The sequence below is a fragment of the Ailuropoda melanoleuca genome, chromosome 1 (genome assembly GCF_002007445.2).
Source record: "Ailuropoda melanoleuca isolate Jingjing chromosome 1, ASM200744v2, whole genome shotgun sequence".
NCBI lineage: Eukaryota > Metazoa > Chordata > Mammalia > Carnivora > Ursidae > Ailuropoda > Ailuropoda melanoleuca.
Window position 1 is genome coordinate 26,794,453 of NC_048218.1, and position 17,393 is coordinate 26,811,845.

General features: G+C 38.0%; 1 protein-coding gene across 1 annotated transcript in view; it reads left to right on the plus strand.

The window, feature by feature from the left end:
* Nucleotides 1-17,393, plus strand: part of NRIP1 (nuclear receptor interacting protein 1) — a 96,692-nt gene that overhangs the window by 1,182 nt on the left and 78,117 nt on the right. The window lies entirely within an intron of this gene.

Consider the following 17,393-nt stretch of genomic DNA (forward strand, 5'->3'; position numbering starts at 1 on the left):
GAAAGCGGACGGCGGGGTGGGCTCGGCGGCGGGGAGGAATCGTTTCCGGGGATATTCCGCCCCTCCTGCCGGGTCCGAATCTTCCCAGGAACTCGGGGGGCCCAGGCAGCCGGGCCGGCAAGTTGTGGAGTTGGCCCCGGGCTCACCGGCCGGTCCATGGCAGTCCGGGGCCGAGGGGCAGCCGCCGTGCGTCCCCCGAGGCGTACCGGGCACGGGTGGCCCGGCTCGGGTCGCGCCCCCCTCGGCTGCCCCCTCGGGGGCGAGACGCGCGGCTCTCGGTCCTGCTGCCCGGGGCGACCTGGGCGGCGCCGGGCGCTGCTACCCGCCTCTCGCCTGGTGCCTCCCTGTTCAGTGCTCGCCGGATTCCGGGTCAAGAAAAGTGATCAGGAAAGGGGACAGCTCTCCGGGCCCCCACCAGACCCCCAAGCCTGGCCGGTCGGTCCTTGTCCTCCCCCCGCACCCCCCCTTCCCCGAGGGCGAGGCTCTTTGGACCCGAGGCCTCAACCATCACTTTACCTCTGAGCCAAAAGGGGGTCTTACATTTGGGGTGAGCCCTGTGGAGGTCCAGGGAGGCTGCTTCTCTCTCCTCTTATATCTGTGTCCTCCTTTTACTACTAGTGAATATCGTTTTATGAACGGTTTCCCTGGAAATAGTCTACAAACCCTCCCATCCTTTCCAAAGTAGTTTCCAAATTTTAACCAAGAGTTGGTGTTCAGTCCGAAGGAACAAAGGAATCAACTGTGTCTCCTAGGCGAACAGGCTGGCAGTCTGACACATGTTGATCTCTGAAGCATTGCAGGCGGTTCTCCTTCTATCTCATTAGTGACTTCATGGGTTTCTGAAGATAGTAAAAGAACAGAATGATAAGGACTTTTGCGTTAAATTTCTTAATAGGACATTTTATTTTGGACAAAAATTAAGACGTTCAGTAGCTACAAGGACTTTTCACTCAGTCGGTGGAACTAAGTTGGAGTTTGTCTCCGGTAATGTAAATGATTAAATTGTGAGATTGTGCGGAGGTGAAAAACTCTCTTTGGAGGAAGAAAGACTGTATAGGTGTCCGAAGTAAAAATGGTGTTGGGTTATATACGATGAATGCTCTTTACATTGGGGGGGGCGGGGCGTGGGATTTGTGAAGCAGAGGGCTTTGGTAATTCATTCTTTAAAGTTATGAATTGCATTGAACCTGCTTATTAGTGAATCATAGGTTTAGCAAGTGGGTGCATCTTCCCGATGGATTATTCAGTGTTTAATCACCAGTTTGCCACCTTCGTGGAAGGGACACTGACATAAATGGACTTTTAAAACAAATATAGTGCTTTAGTTGCGTGGCACCTAAGTGGGTTGCTGCCTGGAATATGTTGAAATGTAGTTCAACTTAGAAATAAGATGGTTTGGTTTTGCCCAGCGGTTTGGTAATGTCGATTGGGTTTAGCTGCTTCAGAGAGTGAGGCTTCATCCCCAGTAGTAACTTTTCTCTCTCTGGAGTTAGTTCCTAGAGACAAAGAGGAAGAATCAGTCAATGGAACAGCTAGTCCTCTGCACACTGTGGGATTGTTCCTCTAGTCCGCTTCATTCACTGGTGGGGAAACACCTCTTTCCATACTTATCCCTGAAAGTGCCCTAAGAGTAAATACATATTTAAAAAAAAAAAAAAAGAGGACTGCTCATTGTTCGTTTTACTCAAGTGAGGTCTCTACAGTGCTTTTGCAGCAATTGAAAACCTGGTTCAATGTCTGTGGGAAAACTTGACTTAGATCCATTTCCTCAATGTATCTCCAAAACTCTGTAGAACTTGGATTTTACTAATTTAAATACCCTAAGAGATTGTAAGTTTGTCATAAAGAAGTGTCTGTAAAAGAGGCTAAAAGGCTCTTCTGACTCTTGCAGTTTTAAGAGCAAAACATCGTGATAAAAAATAACCTATACCACCACCTAGAGTCTGTTTGTTAGTTTATTGCTCCTGAAGTTTGCTTAAATTGACGTATCTCTTGTGGTTCCAGTGTAGCCAAAAAATGATTAAGAAGTGCTAGCTTTCAAAAGGCCATCCAAGAGAACAATCATTTGTGTAAAAAAAAGCTAGTGCCAATTTAAATTATCCACGCTCCCTTTAGAAATGAAAATTATGACATATCAAGTTGAGTGGCTATTCTCCAAAAGATATTAATTCAAAAGAATTTAAAACAGGGAATTTTCAGCTTGTGCTCCAAGGTAGCTCTCTGATTGCTTCAAGACTTTTCCGCGTTGTTAACCAGAGATTCAAGAAATCTTACAGATTAAACGTCATTAGGACTTTCTGAGGTCCATTTCAAACAGAAGCAATGGTTGAAGTGCAAAGGAGTGCTAAAACTCCAGAAATTCTGGAGAGTCAGAAGGTAGGAGAGAGTGTAGGCAAAGTAGACTTAGGGTTCAGAGATGTGAACAGTAAATCAGTGTGAAATAAAGTGGTAATCTGTCTTGCTGGTAGTTTATACATGGTAAAGCAATCTGTTAAATGGGAGACCTGGGGATGGCAGCTTTAGTGCCATGTGGCTTATCACATTGTCTGGAGGAAGTAACGTTCCTTCTTTAAATGGTGTAACCTGAGAGAAAGATGGCCTCCAAGATCTTTAATTAAGTGCCAGTTGAACAGAGAGAACTAGAGCACTGTATTAATTCTGTCAAACATCACTATTTTAGAACATTGAGGACAACTAAAAATGAATTAACTCATATCTGAAAGCAGAGTTTTATGGAAGGTGACAGATGAGGCAAAATATGTCAATCTAATGGAACAAGGAGGGAGATAAGAAGATATGTCATCCTTGGCTCTAGAAAGATGAGATGAGAAGGTTATTATTAATTGTACAGATTTCATTGCAAACCAATACTAGGCGGCAATGATACAGAAGGTAATTTTAAATCAGAGTGGCTTAGGATATATGATGTTAAAGGGATGAGGCTTTTAATTTTAAGACTTGCAGATTGTAAGAAACTTGAAAGCTCGTATTTTAAGTGGTGTTTTGGAAAAGCGATACTAGTTTTGTGTATCAGGTGAAAAGATAATTCTGCCAAAAATAAGTTCAAAACGTCTGATTTTCATCAAGAAAGTATTGTTCAGCTTAAATTGTGATAGGATCAGTTTTGTTTTTCAAACTTTAGATTGCCGGATACAGTTAGTTTTTAGAGTGTCGGTTAATAGAGAAGAAGAATTCTAGTTTATCTGTCAGTGCTACACCTCTAGCTGCACTGCTCTCCCCTCTTTCATCCCCTTTTCTAAAATAAATAGCTTCTGCGTTTTGGGATGTGTTGTTTCATGAAAATAGCCTTCATTTGTAGCTTCCCTTCTTGGCTGTGGTGGGGTGCAGTTTCTTTACTCGTGTGCTTTTTCCATGTGCCCTTTCATGTGGCTAATATACCATCTGAGTGCATTTTGTTTAGTTTTAATACTGATTTACTGTTTTGTGGGTGAAGACTGAGGAAGGAAGCATTTGATCTTTTAACAAAGCTCCTGTACCCATGTCTTCCAATTGAGGAAATACTTTTATGAAAAGTGTGTTGATTACCAGAAAGCACGTTGATTACTATTGAAAAGTCAAACATTCTCAACAGAATAGGGCAGAGGGAGGGACTTCAGTTTAATAGGCTTGAATCTGTGAATTGAATTGTTCAAGATGTATTTCCTTAAGTTGCTGTCTGGGGGGGTAATGAGCAAACTCATTCTGTAGTATTTAGATACCAAAACAATTGCAGAACTATAACCGCAGGATGGTCACTAAGACTTGAGAAGGTAAAAATCAGGAGTGTCAGATGATGAAGCAGGCCAGTGGAATGGAACTGAGGATTATGTCCAGAGGTTGGAATGAACAAAAAGTAAATGGAGGAGAGAGATCTTGTTTCCGTATCCTGTTTGCATCTGATGCTGCAGCAGGGACATGAATTGCTGATGGTAATGGATTCCCTTTTATGAGGGCAGCAATATTATATAAATAGTGGTTGTTTGGACTGGGAAAAATGACACATTCCCCATTTGTGCCCGTGCACGCTTTGCTTTTGAATGTCTCTTAAATATATCTGAGGGGGAAGATCAAAACTGCATACCAGAATAGAAGCAGGAGTTATAGGTTGTTTGGAAGGAAATGAATTCACATTAGATCACCTTTTCTTTATTCTTTTAAATATCTTGTGTTTTCTAAGGGTCTTACTGAACATGGAGAACAGTGCTGAGGTTTGGATGGTGAACTAGAGACCTCTTCCATAGGATTGCTGATAAAGATAACTTGATGTAAATAGCTACAGAAAGATCCTTTAAGCACATTATCAAGGGCAGGGGAAAACTGCAACTAAGAGACATCTGAAGTCTTATCAGGGTTTCTTCACAAACTATGGTATAAATGTCCATCTGTTGTTTTTTTGTTCCTTGAAATTTAACGTTCAATTTGATGGATATTGAATATTTAGGATTCTAAAAATTAGATGTCATTAAGAACAGATCTTTCCTTTCACTTTACTACAGTTATGAAGGGCAGTTTTAATTTTTCTTGATAAATACAGCTATTGAGATAATGTTAGTACTAACTGTTGTCACTGTAATAGTACATACTCTGCATTATGAACCTTGAAATTCAAATGGATTCCTGCACTATCTTGCAAATAGTACAAATAAAGCATTACAAACCTTGTGGTGTTTTAAGGTATCAGTACACCTGAAACAAGGTAATTTTTTTTTAAGTTCGTAGAACATTGAGAAGAACAAGAAAGAGGGAAACGTGATGCATTTTACCACTCTTTTAGCATTTTGTTAAAATTAATACCTTAAACCATGCTAGGGATAACATTTGGCCTAGAACTCTAGGAACAATATAATGAGAAGTAGATTTAAAGAATTTATTAGGAGACTGGCAACTCAAAAATGTAGTTAGGAAAAAAAGGACTACTATACTGTATTTACTAAGTAGTATTAAGATTTTTTTTTTAATGTCTTTACCAGATTTTAAGATAGATTGTTCTTGAAGATAATGTTACAAATAATTACCTGATTTGGATAATTCATCTGATTTGTTTTTTGGTCGAAATAAATTTAAGGATAACTTCAGAATATGATGAAACTTTGGATAGGAGGTTGCTTGTGACATCTATCCATCCATCCATCCTTCTTCCCTCCTTTCCTTCCTCTCTCTTTCTCTCTTCCCCTCCCTCCCTTTCTCCCTCCACTTACATCTTTCCCTCCCTCCCTTCCATCTTTCCTTTCTCTTTTAATAAATAGGACTAGGGGGGAAAAGGCGTTTTGTTTGTTAAGAAAGTTGGAAATAGAATTGCTTCTCTGAGAGGGTTAATATTTGTGTTTGAAATTCAAAGCTGTCATGGTTCTCTCTCCCCAGGAAATTTTTTGAGTTGCTATACCTCAGGGAATAAAAGCTCTAACCCATCTTGCCTCTTTAACTTTGTGTCATTTAGCAAAAATGTCTTTAAGGATGAAAGGAAGAGACCCTTATTTGCCTTAAATTCCAGGTCACTCTGTGACTAAGCCTAGTGTTTCAAGAAATATTAAACTAGAAGTCTGCTGGGAACTTGAATCATCAGCTTAAGATACCACTAGGACCCGGACAACTCTTACTGACCTGTTGTTGGTGTTGATTCAGAGCTTTAGTGGAATGGAGTCTCTTGCCCTTGCACTTCTCTAATGAAGAGAGTCTTTATTCAGTCACATGTTAAATGATGGGGCTACTCCTTATTTTCAAATCTGTAATTTGCTAATGAATTGAGGACAAATCAGGAACTAAGGAGTTAGGAGCTTCTGTTGTTATTGGGGTGCTTTATTTTACCTTTACCAGCTGTGTGAGGACACTGGGTAAAAAGTCAGGTGATTAGCTTTAGAGCGATAAGAGGAAAGCTTAAGTCACGTAGTGGCTACACTAGCTTCTCCTTGTAGTTATGTGCTTTTTTTTTTTTTTTTAAAGATTTTATTTATTTATTCGACAGAGAGAGAGACAGCCAGCGAGAGAGGGAACACAAGCAGGGGGAGTGGGAGAGGAAGAAGCAGGCTCCCAGCGGAGGAGCCTGACGTGGGGCTCGATCGCAGAATGCTGGGATCACGCCCTGAGCCAAAGGCAGACGCTTAACCGCTGTGCCACCCAGGCGCCCCTGTAGTTACGTACTTTTAATTGTCGAATTTGCCCATACTGTATATAACATGTGAACATCTTAAATATGTTACTGCATTTTAAAAAGTCAGATGATAATTTAGTTAGTAATAGGAAATTATGTTTATAATGCAGTCTTAAAATGAGAATAGTAGTATAACTGTGTTGATTTAATGACTTAATGTAGATAAAGAGGGCTGACATGTGACAGAACATAATCAAAATTTGAGAATTAGAAGTTCGAGATAAAAAAAGGGTTTTCTCTCTTGAGGGATCTCTCCAGAATTTGAGAGATAGGAAATCTTTAAGGGATTGTAACTGGTCTTTGAAAAGCATACTTTCTTAGATTTTCTTTTTTTTTTTATTCTTGAATACATGAATTTAGAGTACTGTACAACAGAGGGGTGGATGTATACGCTAGAAAAGAAACAAATTAAGGGAAGGAGGGAGGATAGAAAAAGGAAGCAAAAGTACTAGAAAACATGTGAAACCCCCCCCCCCAAATAGGATATAATAAGAAACATCCTCAAAATGAATTAATCACAGTTTCAGTTTTTTCCTGTAAAAGGAGTATTTGCACAATGGGTCATGTAGGCTCGTTTGATTTTTGAAAAACAAATTTTTACGTATTTCTTTTGTTATCCCACATCTACTTTTCTAGCTTAGGATCTGCTGCTGAAACAATGTCTGATACAGATAATGGGAAAGTCCTTTTATCTCCCTGGGTAACATCGGTAGACGGTAGAGCAAGGGGGTTCGTCTGATTTCTAGTTTTGGAATTCTGATTCTGTATATCGATGTGTGCTGTTGTCAGTAAACAGTAAAGATTTCAAATCTGTGGTTTTAAAAGGAGTAGACATGACCAGGTAAAAACTTGAAATATCAAAAAGCTGCCTTTTGTGTGTGTGTGTGTGTGTTTTCCTTTTTTATTGGGAGAAAGATCAAGAAAAGGAAGAGGATTGGGGGCACCTGCTTTGTGCCAGGCATTGAGCTGGCTGCTTTACGGTTTCCGTGTGGCACATAGCTATCATTTTCTCTATTTACAGATAAAGAAACCTAGTCTGAGAAATTCTTGAGGTCACACAGCTAATTTCGTTGATAATAATTTGCTTTTTCATGAGACTATGCCATCTTTTTAAGAGAAAGCCAGTCTCTATTTGATTTTTAGAAAGTCGTCAAAAATCCTGCTCCCAGACTTGAGAGCCACAGAACTCAAGCCGCACGTCCAGCCCACCCAGCCTGGATTCTCAAAGACCAGTCCCAGGAGGGAGGGCCTTCCTGGGTTTCCAGTTGATAATTCTGCAGGAGTTGATGTTAATTCTCAAGAGAACTGATGCTCCATTCCTGTGCTTACCCGAGAAATGCGGACACCAAGGGCAACTCTGCAAGCTCCTTTCCCTTCTCAGATGCTAACCCCTGTGAACCATTCCACAGAATTATTGTAGTGTTCTTTGAGGCAGAGAAGGCAACTGTGTTTCTTGATATAATTCATTGAAGTACCTTGTCATGGTCTTAATCCAGGTATTCCCAAGGCTAATTATGTTTATCTACTTCAAGGGCCAGTTGCCGCAAATTCAGACCCATAGCTCTTCCTGGTTGAAAAGTTAAAATTCTGCACTGTAACGGTTCTTGACATGAATTTTGTTCTATTGCCCTATCTTCACCCACAGCTATTTTATTTTAAAGACTATGTTATGCTAATAAACTAGGCTCTTTGATACAAAGAGGGAATTAATAATGTGTTTGTGAATTTATCGGAAGGAAGCAGAAATAGAAAGATGAGTATTTGGCTTCATTTTGGGAGTAGACTATGGTCAGGAAAGAGATTTTTGAGTTAGAGAGGTTTGTGGCATATAGTATATTTTTAAGTGTACATCAGACTTGCTCTTTTATTGTTGAGGCCATGAGAAATTTAGCTATAAACCTCTCTTACCTCTTTTTTCTTACCTCATTTAAAATTTATGGAATTTTGAACCCAAAAGAAACAAGCCGACTGGTTCCCTCTACATTAAAAGGTACAGTCAAATTAAAACTACATTGGAGATACAAGGATGAGTAATAAGGCTCATGTACATAATATTTTCTGGTGTGATTTGGATTTTGAATTGCCAAATAATGTTGGATAAACGAAAGGGTTTCTGTAAAAGCTGCGAAGGAATGTTTTACCATGATGTTTTATTAAGAGAATATATTGTATCTGGCCAAGTAAGAGAGAAACTGTGTAAGTGAACTATCTGGGTGGGGGGGAGCTTCCTAGAGTTCAGATATGGGTTTATATTATTTCTCTAACCCATCCATGCCTTTTTAAAAATTTTCATTGAAATAGACTGAGTGTCCGTGAGGCCAGGGATTGAAGATAGAAATTTTGTATTCACCATCTGGTTCTTTCCCAATATCCAGATGTTTGCTGTTGTTGAGGCAAAATTCAAAGCAACGCATTGTTTACTTTGTTAGTAAAACATTGCTCTTGCCTATCCTAGTAATCCTTGACTGACCTGACTCAATTTTCCTTTTTTCTTTTTTTGTTTTTTTGCTTCAGTGTTCACAAGTTGAAGTAATTTCATAGAATCCTTAGATTTTCAGATTGGAAGGGAATTTGATAAAAGGAAGCTCCAGGTTTAAGTGTATTTATCCCAGAGGTATCTTCTCTTCCCCATTTTCAAACAAGTTGGTTTATAGAAACATCTTGCTTAATGGAAGAGCACATAGGATAGGTAGTTGGTATGAACTATAAATCAAATAGTGACAAATGCTACCATTTAGCACTTACACAGCTTTTTCTTTTGATCCTCCTTTCTCTTTTTTTATTTCCTCTTTTCCCTGTTTTCCCCTTTGTTTTCTCAGTTTCTCAGTTGTCTTTTTTTTTTTTCCCCTTTATCACCAGGGTATACGTGTGATGCAACGGGGTAAATTACTTGCTTATCATCCAACATTATTGCCATTGTTGTTAATGTTGTGATGGGCACTGGGTGATGTATGGAAGTGTTGAATCACTACATTGTACACCTGAAACTAATATTACACTGTATGTTGACTAACTGGAATTTAAATAAAAACTTGAAAAAAATAAAATGAAATTTCCAAGACATTTGTTTGCATTTTACAGAGGAGGAAATTGAACTCCTGAGAATTTAAGTAAATTTTAAAACTCATACAGCTAGCAGTTAGGTAAACCCAGGATAAGAAGTCAAGTCTTAATTTATTTCACACTTTGTTTGTTTTATTAAGGCAGTCTCTAAGAGGGCTATGTACCAGGTGTTAAGAAATAGTTATTAACCTTTGGTGATGGATCCAGCAATAAAGTTCAAGCTGACCTTATGATAACCAGAAACACGGTCTTGAGAAGTGGAGTGAGGCAGGGCCAACCACATCCCCCTTGTTTTTGTAGCCTGCTTTCTTCTCCTGCCACTGAAATACAGTCTTCGGAATAGTCTTATGATTCCTTTATTCTAGTACTTGGAATGTACTTTCTAGGCTGAGAATTTAAAAACAAGTTTTGTGGTACAGGTGCACATCTATTCACGCAGCAGCTTTGTTCCTACATGTTATATACATTTTGAGTTCTACTTAAAAAGCAGTAGGGAAACTTCTATTTGTAGAAGTTTCTACTGGTAGAAACCAGGTACCTTTAGTTGACCAGTGGGATCAAAATACTCGCAAGTCAGCTCTAGTTAGGACTGCAGGGGAATGTTCTAAAATCATTAGTGCAGGTAGTTGGGTCTGTCCTTTCAATTGGGAATGCAACGTAAAGGTTACGGTGCCCGTTTCCGTATTCTCCTGTGAAAAGGTAACAAGATGAGAGGGTGCTGTGTGGACTGGTGGTGGTCATGCCCTGAACCAAGCGCATCTGGATCCACCCCTCTAGAATGAGAGCGAGAGAAGAAACCTAATGGTAGCCCTTTATATGGGCCACAGACCACCTTTTGACCGCGGTGAAGCAAATTGGGAAGGAGTGTTCTCATTCCTGGGACAGTGGGCAGGACGGCATAGATGCTCGCTGCAGTCCCCAAGCCTCCAATAAGATCAGATTTGTCTCTCACAGTTCTCTGTACTCCTCATTGCAGTAGTCACACTTGTTTAATGTTTGTGTTTCTCAGTAGACCGTAAGCTGCATGAATGGGAGCTTTTCATCAGTGTACTGTTGGTACTGTAGCTGCCTGGCACGTAGAAGGCTGTTACAAACATTTGTTGAAATGAACCGTACCAATCCCAATTATTGGTAAGATCTGGCCTTTTGGGATCAGGAATGGAGTCTTTATGTATTTATGTGTCACAGCTGCTAATTATTATGTGTAGCTAATTCGTAGTAGCTGCTGTTCTACTGTTGTTTTTTCTTTAGATTTTTTAAATTAGGACTTCTAAAAGGGATAATATTTCTTCCTTAAAATTTATCATCACCTTTCTAGGCATATTAATTATGAAGGAAAAAGTGGAACTATTGGCGACATTATAATTACTTAGCACTTAAAATTGTTTTGTAATGCTGGGTTTCTTCAAAAATACACAAACTACGATATATTAGAAAACACATTTAGCAAAACCTTTGGGGGCAACATTTAATTATTTTTTAAGGAAACAAAATTTTCATAGAGCCTTATAGAGAGTCTCCTTAGGTTCACTTGTGAAGCTAAGAAAACTTAGCTTATGGTAGTGGTAAAAAAACACCAGCTTGACACATTTAATCACATTGGGTTTGACTGGTTGGGAAGATGGAGGCATTTTGAAATCTCATATCTAGAGTTAATTTTGGTGTCCAGTAACCTAAAAGTTTGAGGCCATCAAGAATGACTTGATTCAAACCCTACTAAGTTATAGGACTTAGGTAATATATGAAGCCCCTTTGTTATTATTATTTTTCTAACTAGTAATTTCTCTTCTCTGGAGGTGAATTTTCTGTTAGAACACTATTATGTTCAACTAGATTAATAATGCTAAGGTAGAAAAAATTTATTTTAAAATGGAGCTCAGAAATTTCTAAACTAGCAATTTTCAAATGCTAAAGGAAATGTATACATTATCTGGGATATATATATTTACAACATGGAGATTTCACAAATGCTCTTAAAATAACTTTAACCCAGTTTCTTGCTTTGTGAAGACAAAGTGTTTTACTAAACTTCATGCATGCTTGGAAGTGGGTATCTTTTGTAAACATAAAGAACATCCCTCTCGTGGCTCATCTATATTTTTTTTTATCTCACATGCTTATAATTTATAGCAGGAAAGATATACAAGCCAGTGGACTATTGTCTAAAGTAAAAGGGCAGAAAAATTAGCACATTTACTAATTATGTGATATATTCTTTTTGCTTTCATCATTGTTTATCCTGATTAGCTGAATTGTCTTTGCCTTTCATTGTTCCTTAATGTCAGTCTGTTAGAAAATGCACAAGTTCTGTACATTAGTAGAAATTTTCCAAAGTCGGATTCCTCAGCAGAGACCCAAACTTAATTTCTATTTTCATGAACTGACTCTTGTAACTAAGACATCATGTCTTGTTTAAATTAACAGCATTTTCCTTTGCAGTAAAAAAGGTGAATAAGATTCTGAATCATTATTTTGCTGGTAATTGTCCCTGCTACACATACTTGTTTTAGTTAACTACTCATCCATCCACATATTTTACATTTTATACATCCTTGTATATATTCCTTCTGATAATGCCAAGTGACACTTCTTTGAAGGTGTCATTCTAATAGCGTGGACACATTGACTTTGAGTTTTAAACTCTGATACCATGTTTTCTCACCCCTTAAAACATAATAAATTCCGTCATTAGATTTATTCATCATTTTAGTATAACTCTAAATGATCTTTCTTTTAAAATTTATTTTGCATTCCAATTAATGGCATATTCCCTTCACCTGTAAGGTTCCAGTAAAATGACAGCATTGATTGATACTGAAAAGAGGTAAAGTGGGCTCTGGGCAGTCAACAATAAGGATAAAATTAAAATCTGACTTTTAATCTTTTAAAAATCTAAAAATATGCATTTTCTCTCAAGAATCACAGATGGAAATCCAAAATTTGTTATGTTATTGATCTTTAAATTGTTTTTGTGTGTTATAGTGAGAGTAGTAAAAGCATTTTCTAGCTGTGTGAAGAAAATGGAAAAGGAATAATAATACACATTACTATATGCTGCAACTGAAATACCCCGGTGATGACAGCATGTTAGTTGGGACTACATTTGATTTTATTTCACAGTGAATTTCAAAGTTTATTGTTTTTATATTTTGAAATTCTGGTAGATGTGAACAGCAATCCATATCCATATAGGTGTAAAAAAAGAGGTATTTTTGAAGATACCCCGTTGTGAATTTGTCCACGGGAAAGAAGTTGTGAGTTGTAATTGCTTTCTGTAGCTTAAGTCATTTTCTCTGTTGAATACTTCAGTGAAGCATCAAATTGTATTCATACATACTGCCTTATATTTGGGTGTTACAGAAGTTAGCAGTTCTTGATGACCATTGTTACTTTTAATAAGAAAAAAAATAGCGAGGGGATAGAAAGTTTTGTGTGCACGGGGAAATTACTTCTGAGGTCTGTTCACACGCCCTTTTACTTTGCTTTAGGCCAATTTGTGTAGTGCATTCTAGAGGGTGGTGAAAGATAAAAATTTGTGGTGAAAATATTAGTATCCTTAACTGTTGGTTGGTATAACTATTAATCAGAAATATCATGGGGAATAAAGGATTGGAGCTAGAGACGAGATAGTGAGTTTCAGTGTGGCTCAGCTGAAGCTCTGAAATGTTTCATTTAATATTTTCTGGCCTCAGTTTGTAAAATAAGGGGGTTGGACTAGAATCATAATTTGGTTCTTCTCAGCTCTGTAAGAATCAGTATCACTTCAAAAATGAGGTTTCACTGTTGCATGCGTGGAGTAACAGGGTGCATAGAACTAAGGGCTGGGAGGATGTCCCTTATGATTTTTTGAGCTTGGCATTTAATATTTTACAGCAAAGTTTTTAGTTTAACATAATTGAACTTGTACTAGATAGGGTTAATAGGCTAGAACAAAAGGTCAAAGCATAAGGCATTAGGCTTAATTAAGGGAGAGCAGGAGTGGCAGGAGTGTGTGACAGTTAAATGGGTTTCCCACAGACTAATGTCGGTTACAGTGCAACCATGCCTCAACTTAAGTGGGTTATTTTGTGCAAAGGGCAGCAGTGATTAGCAGTTTGACATGCCAGACACTTCTGGCCAATCCCATCTGTTTTAGAGGTTAAAAAAGCACACCTTTATGAGCTGATGGATTGATTTGTGTGCCCGTCTGGTAAAGATTAGAAGTCCAAGGCCAATGCCGTAAATGTCAGTTACAGAATATTGTACTTTCTTCGTTGGCTCATTGTTTTAACCGTCAACTGTTTTATAATGGTGGATTACTGCTGTTTATGGAGTTGAATGCAAGATGGGTGGGGGAACAGGTGAGAGAGGAAGAAAAATTTTTCCTAGATGGAATTATGAATTCCCATATTTGTAGCAGGTGTTTCAAATGGAGATACAGCGTATTCTAGATAGACTTAATTTTATGGAGTGTGTTTGGCTTGTTTCTTAGAGCTTGAGTCACACTGTGCTTTTCTGAGTGTTATCTGAACAACCCGGTCAGTCCAGAATTTAATTTTACATACAGAATTGTTAAGTTTCTTTATTTAGGTAACTCTTTTTCTGACAGATGGATAGTTTATCTCCCTATCATTGTATATGTTTAAAAAGTGTAATATTTTGTTCATTAACCTCCTGGGGAAGAGGAAAGGGAAAAGAAAAGAGAAAATGGAAAGTGGCATACACACACGTGCACACGCATGCACACTTGTTTCATGGGTAGGATTTACTAGGCTCACCTGAGATTGATGCACACTGTTAAAATGAAGTGTATCTGAACCTAGACTTGGACTTCTTTCTTTGAGAGCTGGAGGAGTGATGCCATTAATATAGTTCATTTTCAGTTCAAGGTTGTAGCCCATTTAAAGATACACAAAGGCTAGATTGTGGCTATAAAAATGGGCTTTAACATGTTCTAATATCCAAGGAAAGGAAAATCCTAAATTAGTGTGGAAGAAATAGAACTTTAGATATTGTGATTGTAATCAGCGAGCTAGGAACATAAGGCATTCAGTCTTTTGGGTGGACAGGGAAGTGTTTTAGAAATAACAAAAAGTTATCATCTTTATCAGGAAAGTATTGTCAACCTGAGATTTGAGTTTAAGTAAAAATGTGACCAAGAACGCTAGAAACAATATTGGAAGATTCTGATTGGCCCCCATGCTTTTATCCTTGTCAAAGGATGTGAACATAAATTGCCTGTTACAGTTATACAAATTATGTATATCGTGTTAGACCCTGAATTGCTTCTTATAGAAAGAGAATTTATCTAAAAGAGATATGGTCACTGAAAGTTATATGTGGATCATAATAGTAACTTTAAAAAGTATGAATATATAAATATAAAAATATAAATATAAATGTAGTACTTTTAAAAATATATATATGCATTTACTTTACTAGTAAGTTATTCCAAAGTGAATTGGCTTAATTTATAGAGATGAATTGAGATGTTTTAGTTCTCATACAAAGTGACATGGTACTGGAGTTTATATAGGAATATAGTACTTAAATAAATATGTATTCATCCTTGTGTTCTCTGTGGAGTAGCATCAGTTGAAACTATTTGGATCTAACACAGATTTACATGGAAAAAAGTCTTGCCCTTCTGTGAAGGTAGAGAAGGTGAAGAAACGTACATTTTATGAGGTTGTTTCTCTTTCACTAATTCATTTTTAAATTACAAAAGATTGGTTTGAGTATAAAAGTTAGTAAATTAAATGTGGGAGATTAATGGACAGAAACTTTTTTTGAGAGAGAGAGAGAGAGAGAGAGGGAGGAGATGGAGAGGGGCGGAAGGAGAGAGAGAATCCCAAGCAGGCTCCTAGCCCAGTGTGGAGCCTAACATGGGGCTCCACCTTAAAACCCTGAGATCATGACCTGAGCCAAAACCAAGAGTTGAACACTTAACTGACTGAGCCACCGAGGCACCCCTGGATAGGAATTTCTTAAATGAATATCCGATGTTAGGTTAAACATAAAACAAATATTCGGTGCCCTACATTTGTAGTAATAATATAAACATTTTTAAAGTACTCCTAGATCCTATTTTAGTTTCCTTCTCTTTTTTCCAGTAAATTCAAGTGCCAATATTATTTAGTTTGTGTTAGAACTTTACAAAACTAAAGGGAAATATTTTGTTGGGTTAACTTGTTTTTGTGTGGTTTGATATATTCTGAAGTTTTCAAAGAACATGCATTGTTTCTTATAATCTATGGTCAATTTCTGTCTGTTGTATTTCCTTCCTATTACTAATATTGTATTTACTGACTTTGAGACATGTAAAGTCTGCTTCTCTAGGCAAAATAGTTGAACGTATGCCTGTTTAGGTTATAAAAAGAGAAAGCAGAAACTCTTAATATACTTAAGATCCTGTGTTTGCAGTTCTTGTCCTAAAAATTGTTATAGCTTTGTAACCTGAATTTTAGTTGTTAGAAATTTCATGAGGTGATGGAAAAAAATCATAGCTCTGTTTCATCTTTTGATTTTAAATGCTAGCAGATTGTCCTTTACCTCTATTCAGGCAGATTGATTTTAATAAGCAAGCCATGATATATGGCGAACTTACTGTAATATATACTCTTAGTATATCCATATATTTATAGTTATAAAATCAGTGTGCATATGTGTGATATGTTTCAAAAAGAGAACTCTGCACCTGTTGATTGCATTAAGCATTTGGTATCTTTTAATGAGGAGGGAGAGGGTGCTATCACTCTTAAGTGGATCGTTCCTCCTCAGTAAATTGTGTACATTTTACTTTTTTGTATTCTGCGACCTTGCAGTCAGTGACTTCAGCCCAGAATAGTTTCAAAGTCATGTAAATGAATGCAATTAAGGTATTGCTTATCATCTTACATAGTTCAGATGGAACCTTATTGGATAGAGAGATTTGTTTGCTTTATGAGGAAGGTCAGAGTAAGGTTAAGTTTTATTACATAAAATGATTTGGTAATGTTTTTATTTAGCTGCTGAAAAAGTAATGTCCTAATAGGAAATGATAATGCTTTTTTTTTTTTCTTTAAACCACTGGGAGGTCTCTTCAGGGTTTTTGTTGTTTGTTTGTTATTTCTCTCTAATAGTTAATAATTCTATTTTAAGATGATACCGTCTGTCTACTTCTAAAATTTTGGGAACATTCTGCCCTTCGTTATGATTCTGGGTATCTTTGACTCATACCTGTAGGTGACGTTTCCTGCTGCTGATGGAGGGCTGCTTAGGAGCAGCTGATGTATGTGCTTAGAGGGTTTGTGTTAACGTCCAATTCTCATGCCAGTTGGTGCAGGACCTCGGACAGCAGGATTAGAATCCTAGTTCAGAAAGGAGATCTGCCACCCTACCAGGCTGATTGTCTCTAAGGGTTGGGAGAGCATTGCCATAGATACTAGAAGAGTTTTGCTGATGAAGAGCTCTGTGTGTGTGTGTGTGTGTGTGTGTGTGTGCGCGTGTCTGAAGTAATTAAAGGAAAGGCATGTATTCGTCATTGTAGTTGGCCCATATAATTACCCTCTCTCCTCTCATGGTACTGTTTTTACTCCAGCATGGTATATTAATTGAAGAAGTCTCTAAGACCCACTGGTGGGTTGAGCAGACACTTACTGCACATCAGCTCTGGGCCTTGCACCGTGTTAGGTATTGGAGGATTCAAAGGTGAATGAAGGGTTCACAGCCACAGTGAGAATAATAATGGGCATGATGCAGAGAAAGTGATCTGGAAGCACAATGGTCAAAGAGCCTGCCTTGGTAGGGTGTTGAGAAAGCAGTACTCAAATCTGGTACCTCTGTATGGTTTTAGGAAAAGTGACAGGCACTGGTAAAATGAAGTAATGATGAAAAGTAGCTGCTTTATTTTAGGAAGTTGAAGTTGCTGTAGTGGAATCGGGGTGTCTGCCTCATGCCTTTCTTGTCACCAACTAGTTTCACTGTCCATTAGCCTATTGATCAATATAAAGTCCCCTCAGCCACCCCAGTATTAGAGTATAGGCTGTGTCTCTTGCTGGTCAAAAGCTTTTCACCCACTCTTTTATTCCTGAGGGTATGAACTTTCCCACATGTTGATGTCATTCTGTATCAAGGAGGCTTCTAATTCTAAGTTCAACATTTTTTTGTTCCTGGTGGTGTAGAGAGAGAGAGAGATTTAAAAAAAAAAAAAAGTGTTTCAAAC